Below are 14,219 nucleotides of genomic sequence, written 5' to 3'. Positions count from 1 at the left end.
CAGCTGTTAACACTTAGTTTCTCCTTTGAGTTAGCATGTTCACATCTAAAGAACCACTGGCTAAAGCCAGTCATATGACCAACAAAAATATTGCAATTTACTACAGCCTTCAAAATTGAGTTAGATTCTTTGTTTATGATTATGCTCAATCTCAATTTTCATCACTTTTTTTCAACCTATAATCTTGACTACCAGTTTTTGGCTAAAGTGATAAAAGAAAATACAACTTTAAGATACTACTTTCATGGTTGGTCAGAGTAAAATATACCTAGTGAGATATTACCATGCCTGTCATTGCTTAGACAGATTTGAGAAAAAGAATTCATTCTGAGTACTGTATAATTAGTTAAGCAGTAGGCAAAAGAGAAGAATTCTCACTGCAAGTACAGTTGGATATCTATACCAGAAGGTTTTATTTTAAAATATTGTTGCTAAAATTATTTTAAGATCAGCAGACTTGCAGGTTATCTCAACAGCAAATGAGTTATACATTTTTCATTTATAATGTAGGATCATATTATACTTTGATGTTGCTGTGAAAGAATTATGAAAATTATGTCATTTGTGTCAACTTTAACATGCATACAATATAATAAAGCTGAGAGTTATGAAATGGTGATTCTTTTTTTTTTTTGCCAGTCCTGGGCCTGAGCACTGTCCTTGGACTTTCTCAAAGCTAACACTCTACCACTTGAGCCTCAGCACCACTTCTGTCTTTTTTCTATGTATGTGGTACTGAGGAATCGAATCCGGGTCTTCATGCATACTAGGCAAGCACTCTACCACTAGGTCAAACTCCCAGCCCAAAAAGGGTGATTCTTATGACTGTTAGTAATTATTACAAAAGACTGCCAGAACTACAAGTTTTCACAGAGGTCACCATGACCTTATACAAGAAGTTCTTTTATAGGGATATCTGCATAGCAACTGTCTGTTTAACCTTGGACAGATGCCACTCCAGTTAGTAATCACCTTGCCTAAGAATTATTTCAAAACTTATGATGTAAGTCTTGTTTTAAAATACTTCCTTTTGTCAACTGACTTGAACATATCTATTGTTTACTGTATGGGTATTCACATTGCAATGCTCTATTATTTGCACTGCAACCTCCTGCTATTCCCAAATATACTTGGAAAATCTGTCTACAATGATTTTACTTAGCTTGGCTGTTATAGAAAAAATACTAGGTTGAATGAGTATTTGGAATCAGAGAACATTAGATATGAAAGTACCTAAAAATCAGATTCATCTCCTGCAGTATCTTGGTAGTTATTTTTTTTATAATGTCAAAATCATTACTCATACCAATCAAGTAGAAGATGCTGAAAGTTATAGTAATATTTGTTTTCCAATAACATCTTTAAATTACTTGCACTGATTTTTTTCTATATATTTTTATTGTAATTGTAATTAATAGAAGGGTTACATTATATTCACCAGATAGAAGGTGCATTACTTCACAAACATTGATACCCTTTCTCTTGTCTTGGTCCCCATTTCCCTCTCCCTACCCTTGTGATTTTTTTTTTTTTAATGTGAAGTTTCAACTAGACTATCAAGAATCCTTTGTTTACCGTGGGCTATTTATTCCTCATGAATAACATGCACCGGGGGAAGGAAGATTATATACTACTAGTTAAAGAATGTGTAGTAAGCTTTTATCTTACTTTATTTACTTTATTTTCTTTTTGCCACTCCAGGGGCTTAAACTCTGGGCTTCTTCTGCTCAAGGCTAGCATTCTACAACTAGAGCCACAGCATGACATTTCCAGCTTTTTCAGTTTGCTAAGCAAGCACTCTACCACTAAGCCACATTCCCAGGTCCCCCTCCCCGTGCCCGTTTTTGTTGTTTAGGTCCTTGGGTTTGAACTCAGGGCACAGTCCCTGAGTTCTTTTGCTCTAGGACAGAGCTCTACTACTTGAGCCACAGTTCCACTTCTGGCTTTTAGGTGGTTAACTGGAAGTAAATGTCTTATTGACTTTCATGCCTGGGCTGGCTTGAAACCATGATCCTCAGATCTTAGCCTCCTGAGTAGCTAGGATTACAGATATGGACCACTGATGGGCAGGCAATAACTATCAGAACTTTAATGTGGAGTGTAATTTATAGAACTGTACATCTAACTAGTTATACCCACAATGTATTTTTTCTAATATCTTGCTTCCAACTCTGACAAATGACCACATTTTCAAAGGCCAATGTAAGAAATTTGGGCAGAGGATGGAGAGGATTAGGCAAGGCAATTTCCCCCCTTCTTTCTAATCTTCCGTCCCAGTTCTCAGAGGAAAAAAAAAACCTCACCAAGGAACAGAATCCAGATGGTATATTTTGCATGTTATCTAATGCTTCAGGAACAGTGTTTTTCAAGTCTACTTGATAGAAACAGTGAGAAATAAAAGACCTTAAATCACAAGACAGAGCATACTCTCATTCTTTCTCATACCTGATACAAAGCAGTTCTTTCCTTTTTAGATTTGTACTCATCTTTTAAATTCTATTCCATTTTAGCGTATTACCCTTCCAGAATATAAAAGATAGGTTCAACTGGTTGACAAACTCCAAACTTATTACCTTCAAAGACCAAAGTAAACTTTCCTGTTTATCTGATATTTAAGTACAACTTCTCAGACTCCAAACCACGTGGTAGAATCTTCTCCTCATTGGAACACCAGTTCATTACACATTATCTCAGAGATTCTATGACTCATTGTTTTTCACAAGTTAACATCTTTGAATTCAAGGAGTCTTCAAGATCAGTGGCATGGCTATTTTCTTTCTTAGGTAACGAAATAATGGTAAGTCTTAAAAGTTTATAATTTTTTAGAGCTTCTATAAACTATATTAGTAAGAATTACCAGGCCAAAGTGTGGCTTACGAATTTCAGAGTATTCCTCGGAACAGAAGGCCATCCATCTTCCTATGAAGAGAATGTATTAGGTTGAGAATTGCTTAATAAGTCAATTCTGGTATAGACGAGAAAGTGAGTAACAAACCGTGTTTAATGATGAGAGAAAACTTTCTCACTTGCCTTTTCTATTAACAAGGTTTCAGTGTGATTTTTTTTTTTTTGGTTCTTTTTTGTACTTTTTTGAGCATACTGTAGGCTGGCCGCCAACTTGTTCTATTTCTTATTTCTGTATTGTAACGTTCTTTGGGTGACTACTATTCACATGCGTTCCTTCTCATCAACGGGAAGAGGAAGGTAGGTTCCAGGAGTCAGGGTAAAAAGGACAAAAAAGAAAAAAAAAAAGTTCAAGGGTTGAGGTACTTGTGGGTTGGGGAAAAACAAGTCAAGAATCAGGCTTTATTTTTAAGATGGGGTGATTGCCAAGCTCCCATGTGTTTGTTTTAAACTGCCACCAACCCAACACACTGTAAAAACAACAAAAACTGGCACGAGGATCCTGAACAAGACAAAAATTAGCTGTCTCGGCTATTTTCATCCCAGCGTGATTGAAACACACCACTGTTTCCTCGAAAAGAAAAAAAAAATTAACAAGAAAAGAGGGAATTAAAATGCCACAAAGAACGTGCCAGTAGAATAGGAACAAGCAGTAGGTGGCTGGATGCTCTCAAGCCAGACGTGGGGACACCAGGCCTTCTTCGGGCGCTTTGGGCTCCATGTTCCCCCAGTCCCAGGGCGGGGACGTAGGTCCCAGGCCTGGGCCTCCGAGCGGGGGAGTGGCAGACCCAGCATCTCTTCCGGGCAGGCAGCCATGGCCAGAAGGCCTCACCTCGGTGTGTCTGCAGGCGCGGGGTTCCAGGTGGGGGAGTTGCCATCCCGAGGACACCTCAGGACGCGCGGAGGCGATTTTGGCCCAGCCGAGGTGTTTTGGCAGTGGTTACCCCCGCGATTCGCGCCTGCACCTCAGGGGAAGCGACCGGTCGAGGCCGCAGCGCGTCACGTGATGGGAAGGGGGCGTGCCCAGAGCTCGGGGGGCGGGGCCTAGCGGAGGCTGGGCTCTCTAATGTGAAGGCTCGTGGCAGTTCGGCGTGCCCAGAAAGGCGGCGACGCGGCCGATGACAGCATCAGGCTGCGACGCGCTCCTCGCTGGGCGGCGGTGGTAGCGGCCGCCGGAGTGGCTGTAGCGTTAGCCTTAGTCCCGGCAGTGGCCGCCGCCGTTAGCGGCCGACAGTGAGCAGGGGAGCGGGAACCGGCCGTGGCCGGTGGACCTCGGGGCCGCACTTCCCACCCCGTTGGCGGGCCGAGTCCCCTCCCAGCGGCGGCCAGACCGCGCCTTCCGTCCGGGTTCGCTCGCCCTGGGTCCCGGAGAACACGACCCAGAGAAGTTGAACCCACGTCAGGTCCCGGACCCCGGTGGCGTCCGCCCGGGATCCCGGAGGAACCGGCCCCCTGCGTGCCGCCTCGCCCGGGGCTGGACACCGGTGAGTGTCGCGCGGGTCCCGAGTTGGGGGGCGGCGGCGGGTTCGCACCCCTTCCGGCGACTGCACCGCCTGCACTCGCGTACCGAGCCCGGGTTGCGGGGACGCCGGGCGTCCCGCGCTCGCGAGTTCCTCGTGGGCTCCTTTGTCCCTTTTTGGGGAAGGGGCGGGGGATCGGGGAGGCTGGCGGGGGTGGAGCGTTTCGGGGGCCCACGCTAGGTGTGTCCGCAGCCCGACCACAAGCCGCGGCCGGCCGTGGAGGGCGTTCTGGTGGTCTGCGCCTCCCGAAGTTTGTCCGAACCGTGGCTGGGTCTCGCCCGAAGGCCTCTCTACCCCCCCACCACCCCGGCACCACACACACCCCCGGCGCCCGGGAGAGCTGGCGCGGTGTCGCATGGTGCGGTCAAGGCGAGGCTCAGGTTTTCCGGTGACAGCCCCAGAGGAGGAGGCTGAGCCGGGCACCCGCAGACCGCACCCCCGCCCCTGCAGAGCCGGGTGACACGGGAACCCTCAATTCCCCGCGGCCCTGTCTTCCTCTAACGCAGGAAGAAAGGCGAGGGCTGCTGCTGTACGGTACTTGTCCTTGTTTGCTTCGAAAGCACGCTAAGAGTGCAGTCAGCTTCCACGGGGCTTCGAACGGAGCGAGCTCTGGGTTCCTTCCTACCCACTCGTGACCGGCCGAGGCGAAGCAACAGCATATTGCAGGTTTTTCCATTCACAAAAGTCATCTAACACTCTTCTCCAGGAGGGACCTCCTCCTTTACAGACCATAACCTAATTTCGTTTTATATAAGTGCTGTCTGAAACAAATAGCCTGGGCTCCTCCCTAAGCTGCTGGGAAAATTTACCTGGTGTTATAGATTTGTTAAATAATTTTGTGCCCTTTTTGCTGCTGGAATACTTAAATATCTAAGTTTTAGAGTATTAGAATTCCTTGCTCTGTCTATCTCTATCTCTGTCTGTCTATCTATCTATCTCCCTCCCACCCACCCACCCATACATACATCCATCCTGAAACTTACCCCCACTTAGTGCCAATAATCATTTAAAACAGTTTTTGCTTCCTTCAGGATTCCAAAGAGTGTGGATTATGGAGGAACAGGTAACTTGCTTATTAGATTTTTCTTCATCCCACAGGGTTTCATATAAAGCTGATGATGTGGATAGACTGTGATTAGTCTCTAGGCTAGAACTTGTTTTGCAGAGAGTATTATAATGTTGCTAGTTTTGTAAAACAGGTTGGAGAAGGAAGAATAAGGCTATACACAATTCAAAATGTCCTTCAGTTAAAGCATAACTAATTTTCATTACTTTTCTTTTACTGTGTGTGGGATATCTATAGTACACAGGTTCCAAAGAGATGAAACATTAGAGCTACTGTTTAGGTCTTTAATTATAGAGATTAAGTTGTGATCAAATTCCATGTGAACAGTTTTAGCCACAGTGTTCAACACAGTTACATGGAAATGCTTGTTTAATTAAAGATGGTTATGGTTTAATTTCTCATTCACTTAATCATTATAGTCATCGGATCTCTGATCCTTGAGAAGATGCTATATGTATTTAATTTTTCCCAATTAGAATGTTACTATGTTTTAGAAGTCATCAGGAATATTTATTACAGTTCATTCATGGCACTTAGATATATAGCTTCTGGATTCATTTTCATATTGGGAGTTTTAAAAACATTCTTTGTGTATAGCTGTGCTACTCTTTTGTAATAAAGTTATGTTTCTGGCTGGGAGTTTGGCCTAGTGGTAGACTGCGTGTCTAGGATACATGAAGATCCAGGTTTAATTCCTGAGTAGCACATGCATAGAAAAAGCCAGAAGTGGCCCAAGTGTTAGAGCACTAGCCTTGAGAAAACCTGAGGACAGTGCTCAGGCCCCGAGCCCAAGTTCAGGACTGGTAAAATAGTTAAATAAATATATAAAGTTTTGTTTCATTTTGCTTTGATTTAGGGAATATGATAAATATACAAAGTGTATTACCAAAGAATCTTTCCTTTAAAAGGTTTAATTTCAGGGCCAGGAGTTTGGCCTAGTGGTAGAGTGCTTGCCCAGCATGCACGAAGACCCAGGTTCAATTCCTTGGTACCACATACATAGAAAAAAGCCAAAGTGGTGCTGTGGCTCAAGTGGTAGAGCTCTAGCCTTGAGAAAGTCTAAGGACAGGGCTCTCGGGCCCTGAGCTCAAGTCCAGGACTGGCACCAAAAAAAAAAAAAAAGGTTTAATTGCAGCATTTTAACCAGGGAGTAACTCTTAGAGTATTTCAACTTGATATAGTTTGTAAGCAGTCCATTGAAAGCAGATTATTTCAAATATGAAAAGACAAAGAACTGTTACTTAATGGATTCTTGTATTTTAGAAAACTTTCAGAACAATAGTTGTAATATATTTTGGTATTTATAGTCTATCCAAAGTTGAAATAAATAACAATGATCTTGAAACACTAGGAAATTAAAAAATATAAAATATAGATTTTACTTTAATCTTATAAGTACAACCTAAAAATGAGACTGGAACAAAAAAGCCACTATTATTACTATTTTGTTGTTGTTCATGGGGCTTGAACTCTGGGCCTGGGCACTGTACCTGAGCTCTTCACTCAAGGCTACTGCCCTACCCCTGGGCCTGGGTGTTTTCCCTGAGCTCTTCAGCTAAAGGCTATCACCCTACCCTTGAGTCACAGCACCACTTCCCGTTTAGAGTATCACAGACGTTAGTGTGGGGGTGGCTTTGAACTGAAATTCTCAGATCTCAGCCTCTTGAGTAGCTGGTATTAAAGGCGTGAGCCTCCGTACCAGCTTACAAAAGCCACTTTTTTGTTTTTGGTCAGTCCTAGGCCTTGAACTCAGGGCCTGAGCACTGTCCTTGGGCTTTCTCAAGTGTAGAGATTTACAACTTGAGCCACAGCCACTTCCAGCTTTTTCTATGTATGTGGTAATGAGGAATTGAAGCTGGGTCTTCGTACATGCTAGACAAGTACTAGGCCAAACTCCTAGCCCCCGAAAAGCCACTTTTAATGAGGCTGTCTGGGTATAGAGAGATCATTAGAGGACCTGGGATAGATACATGTACTAATGTGTGTAAATCTCAAGTTAGTGAGTGGAAGCCTTCTCAAAAATTATAGATCTATCTTTCCCACCTTGATCTTTCTCCTTCATACACCCTCTGGAATGAGTATGTGACATGACAATGTTGTCATAACTAGATAAAAGCAATAGGTAATATAGGTAGGATCTTAGCCTGCGAACAGGGAAGCAGGTCATTTAAGCTGGGAAACTTATTGATTCTTGTGTTAGATTTTAGTATAGTGTATCTGCATCTGATGAAGTGGACATCATGAATAAGCATTTAAATTAGAGTATATTATGTCAAATTTAAGGCAGTGCCTTTTTTCCTTTCTCCGTTTGGAGGAAGGTTTGGACCTGGGGCTTAAATTCAAGCCCTGGGCACTATTTGTAAGCATTTTGCTCAAGGCTAGCACTCTTTTTTTTTTTTTTTTCTGCCAGTCCTGGGCTTGAGCTCAGGGCCTGAGCACTGTCCTTGGACTTTCTCAAGGCTAGAGCTCTACCACTTGAGCCTCAGCACCACTTCTGGCTTTTTTTCTATATGTGGTACCGAGGAATCGAACCCGGGTCTTCATGCATGCTAGGCAAGCACTTTAACCACTAGGCCAAACTCCCAGCCCCAAGGCTAGCACTCTTTAACATTTGAGCCATAGCTCTGCTTCTGGATTTTTGGTAGTTAATTGGAGTTAAAGTCTTGTGAGCTTTCTTTCCTGGGTTGGCTTCTAATCCTGATCCTCAGATTTCAGCTTCCTGAGTGGCTAGAATTATAGGTATGAACTTTGGCACCCCCTCGCCCATACTGAGTGCTTTTTTTTTTTTATTGGCCAATCCTGGGGCTTGAGCTCAGGGCCTGACCACTGTCCTTGAGCTTTCTCAAGGCTAGAGCTCTACCACTTGAGGCACAGCACCATTTCTGGCTTTTTTCTATATATGTAGTAGCGAGGAATCGAACTGTACATGCTAGGCAAGCACTCTACCACTAGGCCAAACTCCCAGCCCCAAGTGTCTTTTAAATAGTAGCATTATGAAGAATTTTTCTTTTGCCATAATGATTGTCTCTCCTCAGATAAAAAGATCACATTTTTAAAAAGTTGTGTCTCGGGCTGGGACTGTAGTCTAGTGGTAGAGTGCTTGCTTAGCATGCACAAAACACTGTACCACATACATGGAAAAAGCCAGGAGTAGTGCTGTGGCTCATATTGGCAGAGCACTAGCCTCAAGAAACTCAAGGACAGTGCCCAGGCCCTGAGTTCAAGCCTCAGGACTAGCAAAAAAAAAAAAAAAAAAAAAACCCCAAAAAAGCAATCTGTATCTTATCTGGGCACTAGTAGCTCATGCCTATAATCATAGCTACTCTGGAGGCTAAGATCTCAATGAAGATAGAAATTTGAAGCTAGCCTAGGAAGACAAATTTAAGAGACTTTTATCTCCATTTAGCCAACAAAAGCTAGCTGTGGAGTTATGGTTCAAATGTAGAGTGCCAGCCTTGAGGGGAAAATAAGCCACACAAGAGTGTGAAATCTTCAGAGTTCAAGCCTTAGTACTGGCATAAGAGAAAAAAAAAAAAGAAGGGGAAAACTATATTTCTATTTTTTAACTTTTAAAAGGCACACTTTAAAAGGTTTAGATAGAGAGTAATTAAGTTTTTAGAATTGTGTTACGTCTAAAATGAGGACATTAATCTAGACATAAGAAAATTTGGAGTTCTGACAGCATTTTATATAAATAATGAATGTGCCATTGAGTAAATTATTGGGCCTTAGTATTGAGCCAGTGTAGCAGTTGGGAGAATGAAGTTATATAATGTGCCTAGCATTTGGGTGGGCTTAGAAAGCATGCAGTTATTTTAAATGTTTGTTTTTGTCTCTATGTATTATAAATATTTTGGTTTATTTACTAAGAATTCTAATATCTATTTGGTCTACGTTTTTCAGTTTGTAAGAATCAAATTATTACTATTATTACTATTTTGGTGATAGTGGGGTTTGACCCTAGGAACTTGAGGTTTTTATTCAGGTCCTTTACCACTTAAGCCATGCCTTCAGCCCTCACAATAAAATTTTAGATAGCTTTCTTTCATTTAAGCTTATTGTTTTTTAATAAAAGTAAGGCTTAATTGTATTACCACACAATGTTCTATATGACAAAAGATGCTATATCCTTTAGATTTCTGGTGGTTTTTTTTTTTTTCCCTCAAGTCCTGGACCTTGAGCTCAGGGCCTAAACACTGTCCTTGGGCTTTCTCAAGGCTAGAGCTCTCCCACTTGGGCCACAACACCATTTCTAGCTTTTTCTATGTATAGGTGGTACCCAGGAATCGAACTTGGGTCTTCATGCATGCTAGGCAAGCACTCTACCACTAGGCCAAACTCCCAGCCCAATCCTTTAGATTTTTAAAGCTTTAGTTCTAAGATGTATGTGACTTAAGGTTTAACCTGTTTTTTCTTTTCTATATAGTTTACCTACTATGCTATCTATTATTTCTAGTGATAGGACTGTAAATCAGAAGGATTTCCACCTCCAGTTTTTTTTTTCCCTTAATAGAATGCAGTATTTTTTCAGCAAACTAATAGACTTCTGTGTAATTTCTTATCATGGCTTTTTGTTCCAGTAGCAATTTGTTCTTTTATGAATCTAAACTTTTCATTATACTTTTTTTGTGAACTCTTTGTATTGTTCATGATCCATGGAGCAGTCTGTTCATTGTATACTATTTGGAAAAGATTTTATGAAAAGACTGAGTCTTGAGTCTTCAAAAGGTAAAGAAGCTGCTTACTCCAAATCTTCCCTTTCACAGAGGACTGAAGGAAAGAGAAAATGGTTTTAGAGCTTAGCTTTTTTTAGCTAAAAGGAGAAGAAATTTGATTTAGGGTTGTTAAAATTGATAGATTCAAAGGGAGAATAGTATAACTTCTCAGGGTATCTTAGAGGAATGGTGGGTCATGATTATACTAGTTAACATGTGTTGAGTCCTAAATATATACTAGGTATTACTCTAAAAGTACTTAATATATGTCATCTCATTTAAGCTTCAGAAAACAGGATTTTTCTTTTAAAATCTGAGGTACTGAAAGGTTAGGTAGTAGGTAACAGAGCCTAGCAAAAGAATTTAAACTTGCAGTTAGTTCAACCTGACCATTAACATTGGAGACTGTCCTTTTAAATACTATTATTATACTGTCGTATGTAGTTCATTTGCAATTACCTTTTATGACAGGTCTTAGCCTGATATTTCTGAGTCTGTTTTGCCTGTGTGAGTTGATAAAAATACATCGTGTTATAAGATGGAATATAGCTTTAGGCACTTTGTAATTAATGGAATAGTCTTTTTTTCCCCCCATTTCCCTTAAATTTGACTCTCAGTTCTGTTTTTCAATCTTAAATACTTGAAATAAAGTGAATTTTGTTCATTGAGTGGCAGTTTTCACACTGGAAATTTCAGACTGTAAGTAAAGGAACATAATGATACAGTGTTTTAGGCTAACTTACTATAATCTTTTTTTTTTTTTTGGATTGGGGTGGAGGGATTGGTAATAAGCTTTTTTTGCTCATGTCTGTACTTCATTCCAGCTTTTTGCTGCTTAATTGGAGATGGAATCTTATGGACTTTTTCTGCCTGGGACTGGCTTTGAGCCTTGATTCTCCAGATCTCAGCCTCTTGAGTAGCTAGGAATACAGGCAGAGCCACCAAGGTCCAGGTTTTTGTTTTTTGTTTTAATAATAAAACTGACTCATGTGTAGATAGTTCTTTGTAGTAATACTTGAAAATACTATACATCTATGCAACTGAAATCTATCCTTATGGGAATAGTGAAACTACCACTAAAAATTTGAGTTTTGGCTTCCAAATGTGTACATTTCAACAGTAGTTTATCTGATTGCATAGTTTGTTACAAAGAAGTCTTAAGTATGTGGAAATTACGGAATTTGTGTAGAGATATTTTAGTGGAGTTATGAGTATTACACAATGGTGAGAGAGCAATTGATAGTAGCATTATTATACTGTAGTAATGCGGTGGGATTCTGTTGATAAAAGTGAATAGGTACATTGTTCAAATGGAGACTAGGGTAAAGATTTATGAAGGCTAGAAATACTTACTGTACAATTCTGCATATTGTTGCGTTATATAATGTGTAAAATGAGCAATTTAGAAATACAGTAAACAATGAATTTCAATGTGGAGTTTGTAATAGTTCTTAGAATTAAAAATACTATTAGTATTAAGCAGTTGTACAAAAGGGTTGCAATTCCTAAGTCAGGTTATGAGAACAATGCTTCTCAGTCAGTGTCATCCCTTCCTTCATTCTCCCCCATTTTCCTCCTCCCATCCCTACCCTCAAGTTAATAGCTCATTGGGCTGTTTCATAAAATGTGAATGCATTGCAAATATTCATTGATAGTAATGAAGGACTCATTATTTTAGAAATTTCAAGAGGCAAGTAAGCAAGTTTAGGACCTATTTTTACTAGTTTATTGTTGTATCTCTTCCTACACTGACATGGGGTGCTCACACTAGGAAAACTAGTATATATTTTTCTAAACAGGAAGGCACTAGAAATAGTATCCTATGAGGTTCTCATGGTTCTTATATTGTGTGAAAGAGACCTAAAAGTTCTTTAGAAGGAAATGAAGGATATTGAAGTTAGAATGAGGACTAGCAAACTTGCCACAAGACTGCCATTGTAAAGGGAGAAACCATGCGGAAGCGTTGCAGAGGGCAGATTCAGCTTATTTTCTATTATAGTCTGTGTTCTCTTAAGACTGATTTTCGTCAGTGGAAATTATATTTGTCACTTCTAGATTGAAATGACAAGAAAGTTGGGTTTTTTTTCTTCAACTTCTCTTTGCAATCCAAGAGGATATAGCTTTTAAAGTAAGGTAGGCCCATAAGACTAAAGGGACCAAGAATCCTTAAATAACAAGTCAGAGTAAAGCTAACAATGAACTATAATTTTAATCGAGTGAAGCTTCTAAAAATTTGGGGGGTTATTTGTTGAGGAGCTAATGTCTTAACTATAAGCCATGGATTGGATAGAGGAGTTCTAATAATATCCTTTTTATTGTGAATAGTATGTTGGGTTGATGTGGAGATCACCATGGACGCTCTACTAACATACTCATTAACATATGGCAAAGACTTTATGAGGAACCATGACCAAACCTCAGAAGCTCACAAGGAAAATTGTGAGTCTCTATTCAAACTAAGTCTCACACTTTAAATGCTCACAATAATTTTTTCCTATGCTCAGACACCATCATAAGAATGAGGTAGAGAAGAAAATGATTACAAATCTAGAGTTTCCTTAAATATGGTTTCTTAAGTTGGCACTTGGTATTTTAAGCTGGATTCTTTGCTGTGAGTTTCTGGGCATTGTAGGACTCTCTTGCTACCTTCTAATAGCACATCCCCTATTTGTGACAGCTAAAAATATGTCTCAAGGTATTGCCAAATGTCCCATGGTGGGAGTAGGACACAGCTTCTTTTAGTAGAAAACTATTACCTTAAAAATTGAGGGGATCTGAAAGAAATTATTTTTATTTTGGTTTTGTGATCTAGTTTCTTGCTATGTAATCTAGATTGGCATTGAACTCACTGTGTAACCACAAGCAAGCTTTGAATTTGTCATCCTCCTGCCTTGACCTCTTGAATGCTATGATTACAGGCGTGTACCACCATTTCTAGCCTGTTTCTTTTAGAGATAAGTTCTCACTGTATAGGCCCAGCTACCTTTGAACTTGGAATCCTCTTACCTATTCTTCCCTAAGTACTGGGATTTTATGCCTATACCACCACACAACTGTCCCTGGTGCTTTCTTTCAGTTGAAGAAAATTCATTATCCTGGAATCATATTTTTCCTACTCAAGGAAATTCTCCTCTACCATTTCCTTGGTAATGTCTTCTCATTACTTTCTTTTTTGTGTATTGGCTCTTCATTAGGCATTTTTTTTCTCCCTCTTAGATGGATTCTCTTTGTCTTATTTTTACTTTCATACAATGTGATTCTTTTCACTTGTGGCTTCTAGAGATTCTCCTCCCGATCCCCAGCTAGTCTTTTGGCTGATTTTTTTTCTTTAGAGTAATGAACAGTTTTTCTTGTTTATTTTTTTTTCATTCCTTTTTCATTCCTATGTTGTAATCTATCTTGAGACTACAAATATATAAAGTAGGCTTCGATAAGTTATCTTTCCTCTCCCAATTATTTCCTTTTCTTCTTTGATTAATTTTGTTTGCTTTTAAAACAACTCATTTTCATGCCTGGGTTTCTTGATATGCTTATGGATTCTTGATTGACTCTTCACTGTTAGAAAGGATTGGATTTGGGCTCAAGGTTTTCTTCTATCTTGTTCCTTGGTCTGTTTTCTCTTTTAGTTTTTCTTTTGTGCAAGAATTCTGGCCAGAGCACTTTAGGGCAAGGCAGTACAGAGTAGGATCTGTCTCTTGGCAGGCTTGTTTAGGATAAAAGAGAGAGGAGCTATCTGCCAGGCTGTAGGTCCTTCAAATGCCAGATGAGAAGGGTTTACTCTGCCAGCATCCTCACTTAACTTTCCCTAGACAGTTACTTTCTTTATAGAAGAGCTGACTGTCTTTTGCCCTGGAGGAATATATCCAAGCTGGGGGATGGTGGATGAAATTGTCTGTTACACAGTGAATCATACAGTACTCATGTTCTCACTTTCAGCTTTTGAACTTGTCCCCACCTTCCACTTTATCCTTTACTTTGCATTCATGCTTCATTGGGATCCTGACAGATAATGAT

General features: G+C 40.4%; 1 long non-coding RNA gene across 2 annotated transcripts in view; it reads left to right on the top strand.

The window, feature by feature from the left end:
- Nucleotides 1–2,722: 2,722 nt before the first annotated feature.
- LOC150067273 (uncharacterized) overlaps nucleotides 2,723–14,219 on the top strand; it is a 31,029-nt gene continuing 19,532 nt past the window's right edge. Inside the window, exon 1 of one of the 2 annotated variants that reach the window (XR_016539535.1) lies at nucleotides 2,723–2,783. This is a non-coding gene — a long non-coding RNA (uncharacterized LOC150067273). Of the gene's footprint in view, nucleotides 2,784–4,072; nucleotides 4,389–14,219 lie in introns of those variants that run through there. The other variant, XR_016539534.1, reaches the window with a different exon arrangement.

Source organism: Megascapheus bottae, chromosome 2, assembly GCF_031878675.1.
Source record: "Megascapheus bottae isolate mThoBot1 chromosome 2, mThoBot2.hap1, whole genome shotgun sequence".
Lineage (NCBI taxonomy): Eukaryota > Metazoa > Chordata > Mammalia > Rodentia > Geomyidae > Megascapheus > Megascapheus bottae.
Note: the sequence above shows the minus strand (reverse complement) of the source record. Positions and strands in the feature narration are given on the sequence as shown.